The sequence below is a fragment of the Choloepus didactylus genome, chromosome 4 (genome assembly GCF_015220235.1).
Source record: "Choloepus didactylus isolate mChoDid1 chromosome 4, mChoDid1.pri, whole genome shotgun sequence".
Classification (NCBI taxonomy): domain Eukaryota; kingdom Metazoa; phylum Chordata; class Mammalia; order Pilosa; family Megalonychidae; genus Choloepus; species Choloepus didactylus.
The window spans coordinates 56,741,017-56,756,679 of NC_051310.1; the positions used below are offsets into that span (position 1 = coordinate 56,741,017).

At 38.6% G+C, this 15,663-nt stretch overlaps 1 protein-coding gene across 12 annotated transcripts in view; it reads right to left on the reverse strand.

Annotated features, from left to right (window-relative positions):
• Positions 1-15,663, reverse strand: part of KTN1 (kinectin 1) — a 152,161-nt gene that overhangs the window by 66,253 nt on the left and 70,245 nt on the right. The gene's annotated exons all lie outside the window — the stretch shown is intronic.

Consider the following 15,663-nt stretch of genomic DNA (forward strand, 5'->3'; position numbering starts at 1 on the left):
CATTCCCTGGAACTTCGGGTTATCTCTGTGACATCTCAGAGTTAGAGTTGTGCATCTGAGAAAATCAGCACTAACCCTTATGGCAACTGTTACAAAAGCTGAGAAAGAGATCAGACTTCAATTACAGATACGAATGAAGCGGATCTGGTTAGGACTAAGGCAGATCAGACCAAAGGGTAAAGGACGATACTGATTGTGTTTTAAAACTTAAACTTCTGCGTGAGACCAAAGGAAGAGATGTTTATTTGGTGCAACATTTATATTTTCTGTAGCACACTATCCAATTTATATGGTTGGTTTATCCGAACACCATAATTACATGGAACTTGAATACAGAGTGAAATCTTGTTGGTTTGTACAGGTTAATGTGATGCCCCAATACATCTCAGAGTAATTTGAGCAGAGAATAAAAAGTATTTGCAAAGCCCCCTTGAGGGACTGGGAAAAAACGTGGAAATATTAAACTTCACCACCTGAAGAATTCCTGATCTTCTCTCAAGCATTGGAGACTACCAATTTAGAGAGCTGAGCTCTTCTATCTGGGGGCTTGCTTGTGGCTGCAAAGGAAAGGTTACACCTACTTATAATTGTGCCTAAGAGTCACCACCAGAAAACCTCTTTTGTGGCTCAGATGTGGCCTTTCTAAGCCAACTCTGCAGGTAAACTCACTGTTCTACCCCTAATTCCCAGGGGTGTAAATCTCCTTGGCAACATGGGACATGACTCCCAAGAACAAGACCTGCCCTGGTATCATGGGATTGAGAAAGCCTTCTTGGACCAAAAGAGGGAAGAGAAACAAAACAAAATAACTTTCAGTGGCTGGGAGACTTCAAATGGAGTTGAGAGATCATTCTGGAGGTTATTCTTATGCACTATTCAGATATCGCTTTTTAGTTTTTAGTGTATTAAAATAGCTAGAAGGAAATACCTGAAACTGTTGAATTGTAATCCAATAGCCTTGATTCTTGAAGATGACTGTATAACTGTACAGTTTTTACAGTGTGACTGCGTAACTGTACAAACCATGAGACTGACACTCCCTTTATCCAGTGTATGGACAGAAAATAAAGGCAAAATAAAAATGTATAAATAATGGAGAATAAAGGGTATTGGATGTTTTGGATGTTCTTTATTCTTTTTCTTTTTTTTTTTTTGAGTAATGAAAATGTAAAAAATCAATTGTGGTGATGAATGTACAACTATATGACACTGGGAACCACTGATTGTACACTTTGGATAATCATCTGGTATGTGACTATATCTCAATAACATTGCATTAAAAAAAGAAAAAAGACAAGAAGAGAGTTCTGAAACCTTTAAGAGAAAAGCAATATGTTTTTTACAATGGAGCCCTAATTAGTTGCCAATTTCTCACCAGAAACCATGGAGGCAAGAATACAGTGGGTTGAAATACTTAAAGCATTGAAAGAAAACCACTGCCAACCAAGTATTTTTTTCTGGTGAGATTTCTTTCAAAAATGAAGGAGAGATTAAGACATTCTCAGATAAACAAAAGCCGAGGGAGTCTGTCAAAACGAGGCCTACCCTATATGCAATGCTAAAGGGAGCTCATCAGACTTAAAGGAAAGCACACTAGACAGTGATTCAAAACAGCATAAAGAAATAAAAAAGAGTGGTCAAGGTACACATTTGGGCAATTATAAATGCCAGTAGTCTTGTAATGTATTTCTTGGTATGTGATTCCACTTCTTCCTACAAATGCTAAAGCGCAAATTCATAAAAAGTGATGATACATTGATGGTTTCGGACATACAAAGGAATAGTTGTAATAAGCACAAAAAACATGAGGGGATGGAGGGATACAGGAAAAGTATATGTAGTATGCTACTGACGTTCAGTTGGTATGAAATCAATAATGGTAACCACAAGGAAAATAAATGAAAAATATATCCAGATAGAAAAGAGAAGGTACTCAATATGGTACAACACACACACACACACACACACACAAATCAAATAAATATAAAAGTAGGCATTAATGGCAGAAGAGATTCATACATTATCAGTAGTGACTATAAATGTAAATGGATTAAACTCTTCAGTAAAAAGGCAGAGATTAGCAGAAAGGATAAAAAATATCAAGATCCAACTATATGCTGCCTACAAGAGATTTGCCTTAAATTCAAAGATGCAAGTAGGTTGAAAATGATAGGCTGGAAAAACTATATACCATGCAAGTAGAACCAAAAGAGAGCTGGGGTAGCTAAACTAATAAAAGATAAAATACACTTTAAGTCAAAAACGGTTACAAGGAATAAAGATAGTTATTATATACCGAGATAAGAAGGGATCCATTCAAAAGGAAATGTAACAATTATAAATATATAGGCACCTAACAGTAGACCCCAAAATATAGGAAGCAAACACTGACAGATTTGAAGGGAAAAACTGACAGTTCAACATTAACAGAAGGAGACTTTAATACACAGCTGTCAATAATGGATAGAACATCTAGTCAGAAGATCAATAAAGAAATACAAACTTGGTTTGTTAATTTCTGGTGGGTATGGTAGGAACAAGTTCACAGAAATGTTGCTATAGTAGGTTATTTTCTTGGGGTAGAACAGGAACATGTTGGAAGTAAAGTAGTTATTTTACATTAGTTGTCTTCTTCTTACTCCCTTGTTATGGTTTGTTTGAAATGTGTTTTTTTTATGTTTTTTTTAATATAGTTAATAGTAATTAACTCCCCTGAGGAGCTGGTAGAGAATGCAGGGGTGTTGGGCTTCCCCACCTCAATGGTTGCTGATGTGCTCACAGACATAGGGGACTGTGGTTTGATGGGCTGAGCCCTCTACCATGGGACTTGCCCTTGGGAAGACTGTTGCTGCAAAGGAGAGACTAGGCCTGTCTATAATTGTGCCTAAGAGTCTCCTCCTGAATGCCTCTTTGTTGCTCAGATGTGGCCCTCTATCTCTAGCTAAGCCAACTTGGCAAGTGAAATCATGTCCTCACCCCTAGGTGGGATCTGACACCCAGGGGAGTGAATCTCCCTGGCAACGTGGAATATGACTCCGGGGGAGAAATCTAGACCCGGCATCGTGGGATGGAGAACATCTCCTTGACCAAGAGGGGGATGTGAAAGGAAATGAAATAAGCTTCAGTGGCAGAGAGATTCCAAAAGGAGCCGAGAGGTCACTCTGGTGGGCACTCTTACACACAGTATAGACAACCCTTTTTAGGTTCTAATGAATTGGAATAGCTAGCAGTAAATACCTAAAACTATCCAACTACAACCCAGAACCTTTGAATCTTGAAGACAATTGTATAAAAATGTAGCTTATGAGGGGTGACAATGTGATCAGGAAAGCCCTATGGACCACACTCCCCTTTGTCCATTGTATGGATGGATGAGTAGAAAAAGGGGGGGAAAAAAAAAAAACCCAGTGTTCTTTTTTACTTTAATTGTTCTTTTTCACTTTAATTTTTATTCTTGTTATTTTTGTGTGTGTGTGGTGATGAAAATGTTCAAAAATTAATTTTGGTGATGAACGCACAACTATATAATGGTACTGTGAACTGAAGGTACACTTTGTATGACTGAATGGTATGTGACTACATCACAATAAAATTGAATTAAAAAAAAAACTTGAATGATACTCTAAACCAGTTAGAGCTAACAGACATATATAGAACACTTCACCCAAAAGCAGCAGAATGCAGACTCTTCTCGGGTGCAAATGGATCATTCTCAAGGACAGATCATAACTTAGGTCACCAAACAAGTCTCAATACTCAAAACATTGAAATCGTATAATGTATATTCTCCAACCATGTCCTAGTTTGCTAATGCTGCAGAATGCAAAACACCAGAGATGGATAGGCTTTTATAAAACGGGGGTTTATTTCACTACACAGTTACAGTCTTAAGGCCACAAAGCATCCAAGGTAACACCTCAGCAATCGGACACCTTCACCAGAGGATGGCCAACGGTGTCCGGAAAACCTCTGTTAGCTAGGAAGGCAGCTGGCGTCTGCTCCAAAGCTCCAGCCTCAAAACGGCTTTCTCCCAGGACGTTCCTCTCTAGCAAGCTTGCTCCTCTTCAAAACATCACTCCCAGATGCACTCAGTTAGTTCCCTCTCTCTGAGTCAGCTCATTTATATAGCTCCACCAATCAAGGCCCACCCCCAAATGGGCGGGGCCATGCCTCCATGGGAACATCGCATTAGAATCATTACCCACAGCTGAGTGGAGCACATTCCAAGCAAATCCAACCATCACCAAAACGTCTCCTCACAAGACCACAAAGATAATGGCATTTGGGGGACACAATACATTCAAACCGGCACAAACCACAATGTAATAAAGCCAGAAATCAGTAACAGAGGGAAAAATGGAGAACTCAAATACACAAAAATTAAACAACATACTTTCAAACCACTCAATGAGTTAAAGGGGAACCCATAAAGAAAATTAGAAAATACCTTGAGACACACAAAAATGAAAATACAGCATACCAAACCCTATGGAATGCAGCTAAGGCAGTGTGCTGAGATGCAAATTTTTAACTCTAAATGCTTACATTAATGAAAAAAAAAAAAAAAACACACTTCAAACCAGAGACCTACCTCAAAACTGGAAGAAATAGAAAAAGAACAAACTAAACCCAAAGCAAGCATTAGGAAGGAAATAAAAAAGATCAGAGTGGAGATAAATGAAATATAAAACAAAAAGACAAGAGAGAATAAAAAATAAAAGTTGGTTCTTTGAAAAGATCAATAAAGTTGACAAACTTTAATAAGACTGACAAAAAAAATGAAAACAGAGAAGATACAAATAATGGCAATCAGAAATGAAAAGGTGAATACTACTACCAAGCCTGCTGAAATAAAAAAGACTATAAAAGGATACCATGAACAACTGTGCACCAATAAATTAGATAACCTAGATGAAATGGACAATTCTTAGAAACACACAAACTACCTACACTGACTCAAGAAGAAATAAAAGATCTCAACAAACCAATTATTAGTAAAGAGACTGAATCAGTAATCAAAAATTTCCCAACAGAGAAAAGCCCAGGACCAAATGGCTTCACAGAGGAATTCTACCAAAGAGTCCAAGAAGACTTAACTCCAATTCTGCTCAAACACTTTCAAAAAATTGAAGAGGAGTAAATACTACCTAATTTGTTATATGAAGCCAACATCATTCTCATACCAAAGCCAGATAAAGATACCAGAAGCAAAGGAATATATAGACCAATATTCCTTAGATATTGCAAAAATCCTCAATAAAATACTAGCAAACTGAATCAAACCACACATCAAAAGAATCATATACACAGTCAAGTGGTATTTAACCCCAGGTATGCAAGTGTGGTTCAACATAAGAAAATCAATTAATGTAACTGTCACATAAACAGAATGAAGAAAAAAAAACTACATGATCATCTCAATGGATGCAGAAAAGGCATTTGATGAAGTCCAACATCCCTTCTTGATAAAAAACAATTTAAAAACTAGGATAGAAGGAAACTTCCTCAGCACGAAAAAAAAAGCATATGAAAAACCCACAGCTAGCTAACATAGTACTCAAAGATGAAAGACTGAAAGCTTTCTGTCTAAGATCAGGAACAAGACAAGGATGCCTATTATCACCATTGTTATTCAACACTGTACTGGAAGTTCTAGCCAGAACAATTAGGCAAAAGAAAGAAATAAAAAGCATCCGAATTGGAAAAGAGGAAAAAAAAGCTTCCCTATTTGTAGATGGCATGATCCTTTACACAGAAAATCCAGAAAAATCCACAATGAAGCCCCTAGAGCTAATAAATGAATTCAGCAAAGTGACAGGACACACAATTGACATCCAAAATTCAGGAGTGTTTTTATAAAAATTAGCAATGAATAATCAGAAGAAAAAGCTAAATGAAAAAAATTCCACTTCCAATAGCAACAAAAAGAATCAAATATCTAGGAATAAATGTGAGTATGTAAAAGACTTGTACACAGAAAACTACAAAACACTGCTAAAAGAAATCAAAGAAGACCTAAATAAATGGAAGGACATTCATATTCATGGATTGGAAGACTAAATATTGTTAAGGTGTCAATGCTACCCAAAGCTACTTACAGATTTAAGGCAATCCCAATCAAAATTCCAAAAAGTTTACTTGCAGAAATGGAACATCCAATCATCAAATTTACTTGAAAGAGTAAGGGGCCCTGAATAGCTAAAGCTATCTTGAAAAGAAGAATGAAGTTGGAGGACTCACACTTCGCAATCTTAAAACTTATTACAAACCGCAGTAATGAAACATCATGGTACTGTCACAAGGACAGACATATAGACCAATGGAATCAAACTGAGAGCTCAGAAATCAACCATCACATTTATGGCCAATGGATTTCTGACAAGGGGAAAGACTACTCAAACAGTGCTAGAAAAACCGGATTGCCATTTGGGGTGGGGAAAAAAAAAAAAAGGAGGATTCTACGTCACACCTTATACAAAAACCAACTCAAAATGCATCAAAGACCAAAGAACCAGAACTATCAAACATCTGAAGAAAATGGAGGGAAGCATCTTCAGGAACTTCTGTTAGGCAATGGTTTCTTAGACTTTACACCCAAAGAACAAACAACAAAAGAAAAAAATAGCTAAAGGAAATGTCATCAAAACTAAAAACTTGTGTGCAAAGAACTTTATCATGAAAGGAAAACAACAACCTACACAGTGGGAAAATATATGTAAACCCCATATCAGATAAGGGTTTAATATCCAGAATATATAATAAAGATATCCTTCAACTTAACAACAAAACTCAAAAAATGGGCAAAAGTCTTGAACAGACTCTCTCCAAAGAAGATATAATAAATGGCCAGAAAGCACACAAAAAGATGCTGAACATCATTAGCCATCATGGAAATGCAAATCAACACCACAATGAGATACCATTTCACATTCATTACAATAGCTGCTATTATAAAAACAGAAAATTTCAAGTACTGGAGAGAATGAAGAGAAATAGGAACACTCCTTCATTGATGGTGGCAATGTAAAATGGTGCAGCAGCTGTGGAAGACAGTTGGACAGTTTTTCAGAATGTTAAGTATAGAATTACCATATTACTCAGCAATCTCACTTCTAGGCCTATACCCAAAAGAACTGAAAGCAGGACTCAAACAGATGTTTGCACATTCATGTTCATAGCAGCATTACTCACTTTTGCCAAAAGATGGAGGCAGTCCAAATGTTCATCAATGACTGGATGAAACAAAATGTCATATATACACAAAATGGAACATTATTCAGCCATAAAAAACAACGAAGTTCTGATACATGCGACAAACTGGATGAACCCTGAAGACATCTTGTTGAGTGAAAACAGCCAGATACAAAAGGACAAATGTTGTATGATCTCACTGATATGAAATAATTAGAATAAGTGAACTCAAAAAATCCGAATCCAGGGGATGTACTACAGATAGGGAATGGGAAGTTAAGGCTTAAAATGTACAGGGTTCCTATTTGGAACAATGGAAAAATCTTAGCAATGGATAGTGGTGAAGGTAGCACAACATTGTGAATGTAATTAACGATCCTGAAATATATATCTGAATATGGTTAAAAAGGGAAATGTTAGGTTGTATGTATGGTAACAATAAAAATTAAAAAAAAAAAAAAATCCATGGGATTATACTACATAAACAATGAACCATAAATTAAACCATGGACTACAGTTAATAGTACAATTATAAAAATGTGCTTTCATCAATAGTAACAAACATTCCACGCCACTGCAAGGTGTTAACAATAAGGTGGTATATAGGAATCCTGTATTTTATGCATAATTCTTTTTTTTTCAACTTGAAATATTCTTCAACATTTTAATTTGTACTTGAAATGTAATTGCACATATATCATTAAATGTTCCTTAGCAAATTAATCCCTAAAATATAACTAAACATTTTTCCCTATGTAATAGGGAACAGAGATCTATAGCATTTCTAAGAACTGAGCTTGGTAATGAATGAATTCTCTAACTATGTATGGGATGCTGGCAAGGTTAGATTGGGCAGAGCTGATTTTACAGTTTTTTTGAGTATATGATATTTAAATACTTTAACTTTCATTGGGTGCTTCTCATACACTAGAGAGTTAAAATTGCTTTAACTATATATTAAAATCTCAGAACTCCCATTATGCATAATTCTTTAAAACCACAACTTTTCTAATAAAGAAAAAAAATCACTCAAAATAGTATCAATTTTTAAAAAAATAAAATATAATGCAATAATTGGCTCCAGGAAAATATTCTTAAAGTTCAAGAAAAGAACTAGTTTTACTGTATATCTTAGCTCAGCATTGAGTTAGAGAGTCATGTCATAAGCAAGGAAGACTGATATAATCAGAGTATGAGGGGAAAATGGGAGGAATGGTTCAGGAGTTTTAGGCCCTCATCTTCTGTAATAGAAAGTAAACAGATGCCTATCGTGATTTATCAAGATGTAAAAAATATGCTTATTTTGAAATATGAAGAACGATACTAAAACCAACAGGTGAAAGTTCAAAGTGGCTGCTTCTAGTGAGAGTGAGGTGGGAGATTACTGTTTATAGCAAGATTTACATGTGCTCCACAGATTTCACCAATGAAATATAAAATATTAATTTAAAAAGAAACTTATGTTGATCTGTCCAAACTTATTTTCTACAACTCTCCCATAGGCATCCTTCCTGCTGCCAGAACTTTCTGAAGTTCTCTGAATAAATTACATTGTTCCATGCTGCAGTAATCTTTAGTCATTATAGTTCCTCTACCTAAAACATCCTTCCCACCCTCCCCAACCCAGTTGGATCTGTCACTTCCTATTGACAGTTTTCATATCCTTTCTTGTCACTCAGTATGAGTTGGGTTATAAGCCCCCCTATAGCATCCTGGGAATACTTCTCTAATAGCACTTAGCAAGTTTTTGGTTTTGTTTTCTTAGGCCACAGTCTAAAAATTTCTTGAGGACAGAATTGAAATCTATTACCCCAGCTTCTAGAATAGGACCACAGTGCCCAGCATATATAATGGCAGTGGGTGTAGGTGTGGGTGTGTGTGTGTGGGTGTGTGTGGATGTGTGTGTGTGTGTGGGTGTGTGAAGTTAAATCAAAGCACTGAAGAGCTCAAATGTTGCAATATCCAACAGTTAAAGACAGGAAATACAGGAACTACTTGGGAATCATTAAAATAATGTTACTGAAAGACATGGGGCTTGATAAGTCATAACTATTATTATCAGTAACAATTTTCCAAGGTCAGCTGACTTTCTTGGGTCCTGCTGACTTCTCTAGAACCCCATAGGTGGCTGAGCAATTTGGAGCAGAGCCAAGGGTGCTCATCGGAGGTGGGATAAATGGCTTTCCAATTTCATTCATTTGCACACTTTTTAAAACCCTGCATTTCCACTGTATTCACAGAAACTCCAACCAACATGGACACTGTTCTATAAATGGAATTGATCAAATTGTAACATGGCCGAGTATTTTGTCTTTGATCTCAGATGGATCAGCTAACAACCCTCTCTGTGCAAGTCCACCCATGTCCAAATTAGGAAGCAAGTAGAATCAGTATGACTGTAGGACACACTCTGGACCTGCCTCCTCTCTTGAGGCTTCCACCACCCCCTGCATTTTCCCAGGCTCTGTGTCCTGTGCAAGGCTGACCTCCACCCCTACACCACTGCCCATCAAAACCATACCATCTTACACCCCTTTCAGCTCTTTGGGAGACGAATGCCCAGTTAATCTTTATTGAACTGATTCTTGTTAAACTACCAGTGCCACAGATTCATAGGAGCTCAGAATTTTTAACCATTAGAGTTGGTCTAATGCAATCCTTCATTTTGCAGAGGAGAAAACAGAAGTTCTAGAGGGAGGAAGTAACCAACCCAAAGTCATGGAGCCAACAGACACAGAACTATTATCTGGGTTTTCCCTGACTTGACAGGTAGTCCCACAGACTAGACTCAAATTCCTGCACAACCATTTATTGATCACGTAACTGTGGGAAAACTACTTGAGATTCCAGAGACTCTATTTTGTTCTCTGTAAAATTCAGATAATGCTACCTTCCACCTCACAGGCTTGTTGTTAGGATTAAATAAATTAAAAAAAAAAAAAAATGTATATAATGGGCTTTGGAAAGTCCTCTGTCCTGCAGTAAACACTCAATAAATGCTAAGCAAGTTTACCATCCTTACCCCATCCCAGGGTCTTAGAGCAAGATACTAGGGCAGATATTTCAGAGCAAGGGACCCTTTTTAGCTCCAAGATCATGCCAGTGGGGATCCCTTATTTTGACACTTTCAGCTCAGTTTGCTCATAGGTCTTTCAAACTAAATTAAACATGCCCAACAATTAATGTTCACTTACTTGCATTCAGCCTACATGAGAGGGAGAAGCCCTTGAAGCTCTTCCTGCCCATCTGTGCATCTAGATTATAATCTATCTCCATTTGTCCCCCGCTTGCCTAGACAGCTTCTTCCAACATTTGCTGTAGTTGCAGCAGCCTCTGCAAAGGGTTTTGGTGGAATGCTCAAGGGGGCAGTGTGATAATGCCTGAGAAAGCAGCCCAGCCTCAAGGAAAGACTTGGCCATTTTTATATGAAAATGTTTACCCTGGAAATTAAATTATATTTGGGATTTTTGGTTTCCTTTCTCCTTCCCCTTCCCTGCCGTGGGAGGTTTTGGAAAGTTACTGCAGCAACCAGCATAGTCAGAGAGCTGTCAGCATTTCAGCCTGGCTCCACCAGGCCCTGCAGGTTCTTCTGCACCTCTGCCCCCCAGGGACCCTGTGCACATGGGGGACTGGGAATCCCACAGCGGTCCCAGTTCGCCCACACATTCTCCCATCTTCCACCACTTTTGCACCAACAGTTTAGGATGCGCTTCAAACCTAAGTAGGATGATTTGAGTGTATGTCGTGTGCTCCAAAATACTTCCGAGAAAGTAGCTCTTAAAATGCTGCCTGTGTTCTCACAGACTCATGCACATTCAAAGACTCTTTCCCAGTAGGTTCAAGTTTTCTCCTCTCTGTCAATAGAGGCATCAGATAAGTTCTAAGGCCCCCTGGCACTGATATTTCAGTGTTCTAGATATTCAAGAATAGAAAGAAATGTATGAAAACACCCAGCCCTCAATGGCTTCTAGCAATGAAACCAGTCATGTTCTTCTTCTCTAGATATCCTACTGATTTGACTCATCACTCACCACCAAATAAATATTCACTGAAACTTCAGCATGTGCCATAGACCAAACTAGGTCCGCCTATAAAGCAGTGAAGAAAACAAACACAGTTCCTATTCTCATGGAGATTGCAGAGAACTATGCAAAAATCACACATATAAAAAGTATAATCACTCACTGAGGTAAGAGCATACTTTTTATATGTGTGCAGGAAAAGTACAGGGTACAAAGGTAAAGCATAAAGGAGACCTAATTTAGAATAAGGAGCCCAGGAATGAGGAAGAGTGGTATTTTGACTAGGACATAAAGGATATGTGATGGGTGGCTGAGCAAAGAGTCTGCATGGCACTGTGTGTAAGAACAAGGGGATGAAGCCACAAACGACTGGCTAAAAGTGGTAGCAATGATCCTGTCTTCTGAAACCCAAAAAAGAAATTAACCCATTCTAATTCTCAGTTAATATTAGTAGCAAATTCCATGGTATTCCGTGTAGATGAATTGAATTGCCAAAGAATCAGAGCATCCCACAGTGAGAAGGGACCTCAGAGGTCATCTGATTCAGGGCTTTCACTTTGGAATCTCCTAGAAAACATGCTAAACAATTAACAGGATTCTGCCAGGGGAACCAGTGTCTTAAGAGTCACAGTTTACACTCTTGATAGTTCAACTTTTTCCTTACACTGAGTTCGCTGATTCACACTTACTGATTTCTCTAGCTAGAATGTAAGTTTAATGCTTTGTTCAGTGATGTATCTCAAGAATCAAGAACAGTGACTGCCATACAGTAGCTGCTCAAAGCATATCCAATGGGTGAATAAACTGAGGCTGAAATAGGTCTCCCTAAATTTTTGCTCACTGACCCTAGTTTTGCTTTCTAGAACAACAAAGAACAAATCTAATATCTCATATAAGGACAACAAAAAAAAGAAACTAATGTTATCTTAACACAAATACTTCCTTCAAATATGAAGAAAAGGGGCTTCAAATATCTTGCATATATTTAGATATTGAACCCGAGGCAAATTCCTGGGGGAGGAGGAATCACAAAGGAAACCAAACTGGTCAAAAAAACCAAAAATCTGTATGATCTATCCTATTCATTGGAAATACATTTTACTAGCTACCCCCTTTTCTCGTGTGAGGGAGAGAATAGTAGAAATATGAATAATACACATGATACAATCCCATTATTTCCCAATGGAGCCAACAAATTAGGAATAAATGAGTAGTGAAAGTGAGCATTTCATTAAGAAGGCAGTTTACAGTAAACTACTTGAAGTGGTAAGACTGTTTTTCTCTTCATAAAATAGGAAGTGAGTCCTTCCTTAAAAACAAAAAATAAAATGAAGACTTGATCAAGGACCCAAAGAGAATAACTACAGAAAGGAAACACACCCAGCTAGGCTCCCATTACCCTATTAAGCATTATAATTTTGCCTGAAGGAGGAACCTAAGATGGCGGCTAGGTGAGGCAGAGAAAAAAAACACCTCCATGGAAAACACTAGATAAAAAACCAGAAAGTGACCCAGAACACCACTTCCAGAGGAGCATCAGCCGGACAAGTTCTGCTAAAGCCACAGGGAATGTGCATTTGGTGAAACCAGGAGTCTGCATTCTGAAACGAGTGAGTGAGTCGGCTGAGTCCCCCGGCCACACTGCGGTGTGGGGAAACGGTGGGTTGGCATTTTAAAACAAAAAAAGAAGAAGCCCGGGAACAGCTGCAGATAAGATGGGAGCAGTCTGGACTAACACCTCGGAGTCTGGGGTGGAGGATACCCCTTCCCACACCCACTGCTGATTGTCTCGGGTCCAGGGGAGCAAAGGGGAGCCAAAAGGAGAGGGGAAAAAAAAAAAAAAAAAAAAAACACACTACTTGCAGCCATCTCCCCAGTGGGCGGGGCTACTCCTGCCCAGGGCCAACACACAGCACAGAGCCAAGCCAAGAAACCCAGCCTGACAGGGAGTCTTTCCCGCAGCACCGCTCACACGACACAATATCGGCCGTGGACAGGGGCCTTGAATACACCCACGGCTGACGGTCCCGGAGCTGGGAGGGCGGAGCTGTGCGGAAAAGGGGAAGTTAACGCGTCCCATTCAACCATCTTTGAAGTGGGCTGGGAACACCCCTACACAGCCCGGCGGCCCAGGGCTTCCCTGGAGGCCAGCACTCACTTCTGACGTGGCACGCCCCTCCCCTCCTCAGCAGAGGTCCTGGAAAACCACAGCAGGGAGGGGGAAACCGCTCAGAAATCCCAGGGAACCTATGCTAATACCAAGGACTTTTGTGTCAGCAGCAGAGAACAGCCTTAAATCTCCGGGAACACCTGGGAGGTTTGATTGTTAAACCTGCCCTTCCTCTCTAACCGCTCAGGCACACGCCCCTCATTGAGGGCAGACAGTACCGACAACACACCCAAATTAAGTGCACCAACTGGACCCCAAAAGAATCAGATCCCCACACACCACAAAGTTGGGGAGAACTGACTTGAGGGGAATAAGTGACTCACAGACGCCATCTGCTGGTTAGTTAGAGACAGTGTATGTCACCAAGCTGCAATTCTAACAAATTAAAGATCAAGCAAAGCAAATGCCAAGAGGCCAAAAACAACAGAAAATCTTAATGCATATGATAAAACCAGACAACAAGGAGAACCCGAACCCAAACACTCAAATCAAAAGATCTGAAGACACACAGTACCTGGCAGAATTAATCAAAGAACTACAGACAGGCAATGAGAGCATGGCACAGGATATAAAAGACTTGAAGAAGAGCATGGCACAGAATATAAAAGACATAAAGAAGACCCTGGAAGAGCATAAAGAAGATATTGCAAGAGTAAATAAAAAAAAAGAAGATCTTATGGAAATTAAAGAAACTGTAGACCAAATTAAAAAGACTCTGGATACTCATAATACAAGACTAGAGGAAGTTGAATAACAACTCAGCCTCCTCGAGTAGCACAGAACAGAAAATGAAAGAACAAAAAAAAGAATGAAGAAAAAAATCAAAAAAATCGAAATGGATCTCAGGGATACGATAAATAAAATAAAACGTCCAAATTTAAGACTCATTGGGGTCCCAGAAGGGGAAGAGAAGGGTAAAGGTCTAGAAAGAGTATTCAAAGAAATTGTTGGGGAAAACTTCCCAAACCGTCTACACAATATAAATACACAAAGCATAAATGCCCAGCAAACTCCAAATAGAATAAATTCAAACCCACTCCAAGACATATTTTGATCAGACTGTCAAATACTGAAGAGAAGGAGCAAGTTCTGAAAGCAGCAAGAGAAAAGCAATTCACCACATACAAGGGAAACAACATAAGACTAAGTAATGACTACTCAGTGGCCACCATGGAGGCGACAAGGCAGTGGCATGACATATTTAAAATTCTGAGAGAGAAAAATTTCAAACCAAGAATACTTTATCCAGCAAAACTCTCCTTCAAATTTGAGAGAGAGCTTAAATTTTTCACAGACAAACAAATGCTGAGAGAGTTTGCTAATAAAAGACCTGCCCTACTTCAGATACTAAAGCGAGCCCTACTGACAGAGAAACAAAGAAATGAGAGAGAGAGAGAGAGAGAATTTTAACAGACATATATAGAATATTACATCCCAGATCACCGGGACACACGTTCTCCACTAGTGATCACGGATCTTTCTCCAGAATGGACTATATGCGGTATGCGGGGACATAAAAACAAGCCTCAATAAAATAAAAAATAAAAAAAATGAATTTGTTCAAAGCACATTCTCTGACCACAATGGAATACAAATAGAAGTCAATAACCATCAGAGACTTGGAGAATTCACAAACACCTGAAGGATAAAAATGAGGGGAAGATGAAAACATTCCCGGATAATCAAAAGTTGAGGGACTTCCTCACCAGTAGATCAGTCCTAAGCAGGCTGAAAGGAAGGGACACTAAACAATTGACTGAAACCACATGAAGAAATAAAGATTTCCAGTAAAGATCACATGGTAAATATAAAGACCAATACTACTGTACTGTTGATTTATAACTCCACTATTTACTTCCTACAGGATCTAAAATACATAAACTGTAATGATAAATCGGTGGTTTTGGACTCAATGTAAAATATGTAATTTTTGACAAGAACTACATAAAGGTGGGGGAATGGAGGAGTAAAGGAACACAGTTTACGTGTCCTATTGAAGTTAAGTTGGTATCAAAGAAAAACAAGATTGTTATAGATTTAAGATGTTAAATTTAAGCCCCATGGTAAACACAAAGGAAGTATCAAAGAATATGACCAAAGAGATGAAAAGTAGAGTAGGGGTTCCAAGAAGTTGGGGAAGGGGCAATGGGGAATTAAGAAATGAGAGTAGGATTTTTGTTTGGGGTGAAGGGAAACTTCTAGAAATGGATGGTTGGAAGGTGATAGCATTGCAACATTCTAAATGTGATTAATCCCACTAATGGAATGCTAGGGAGGGGT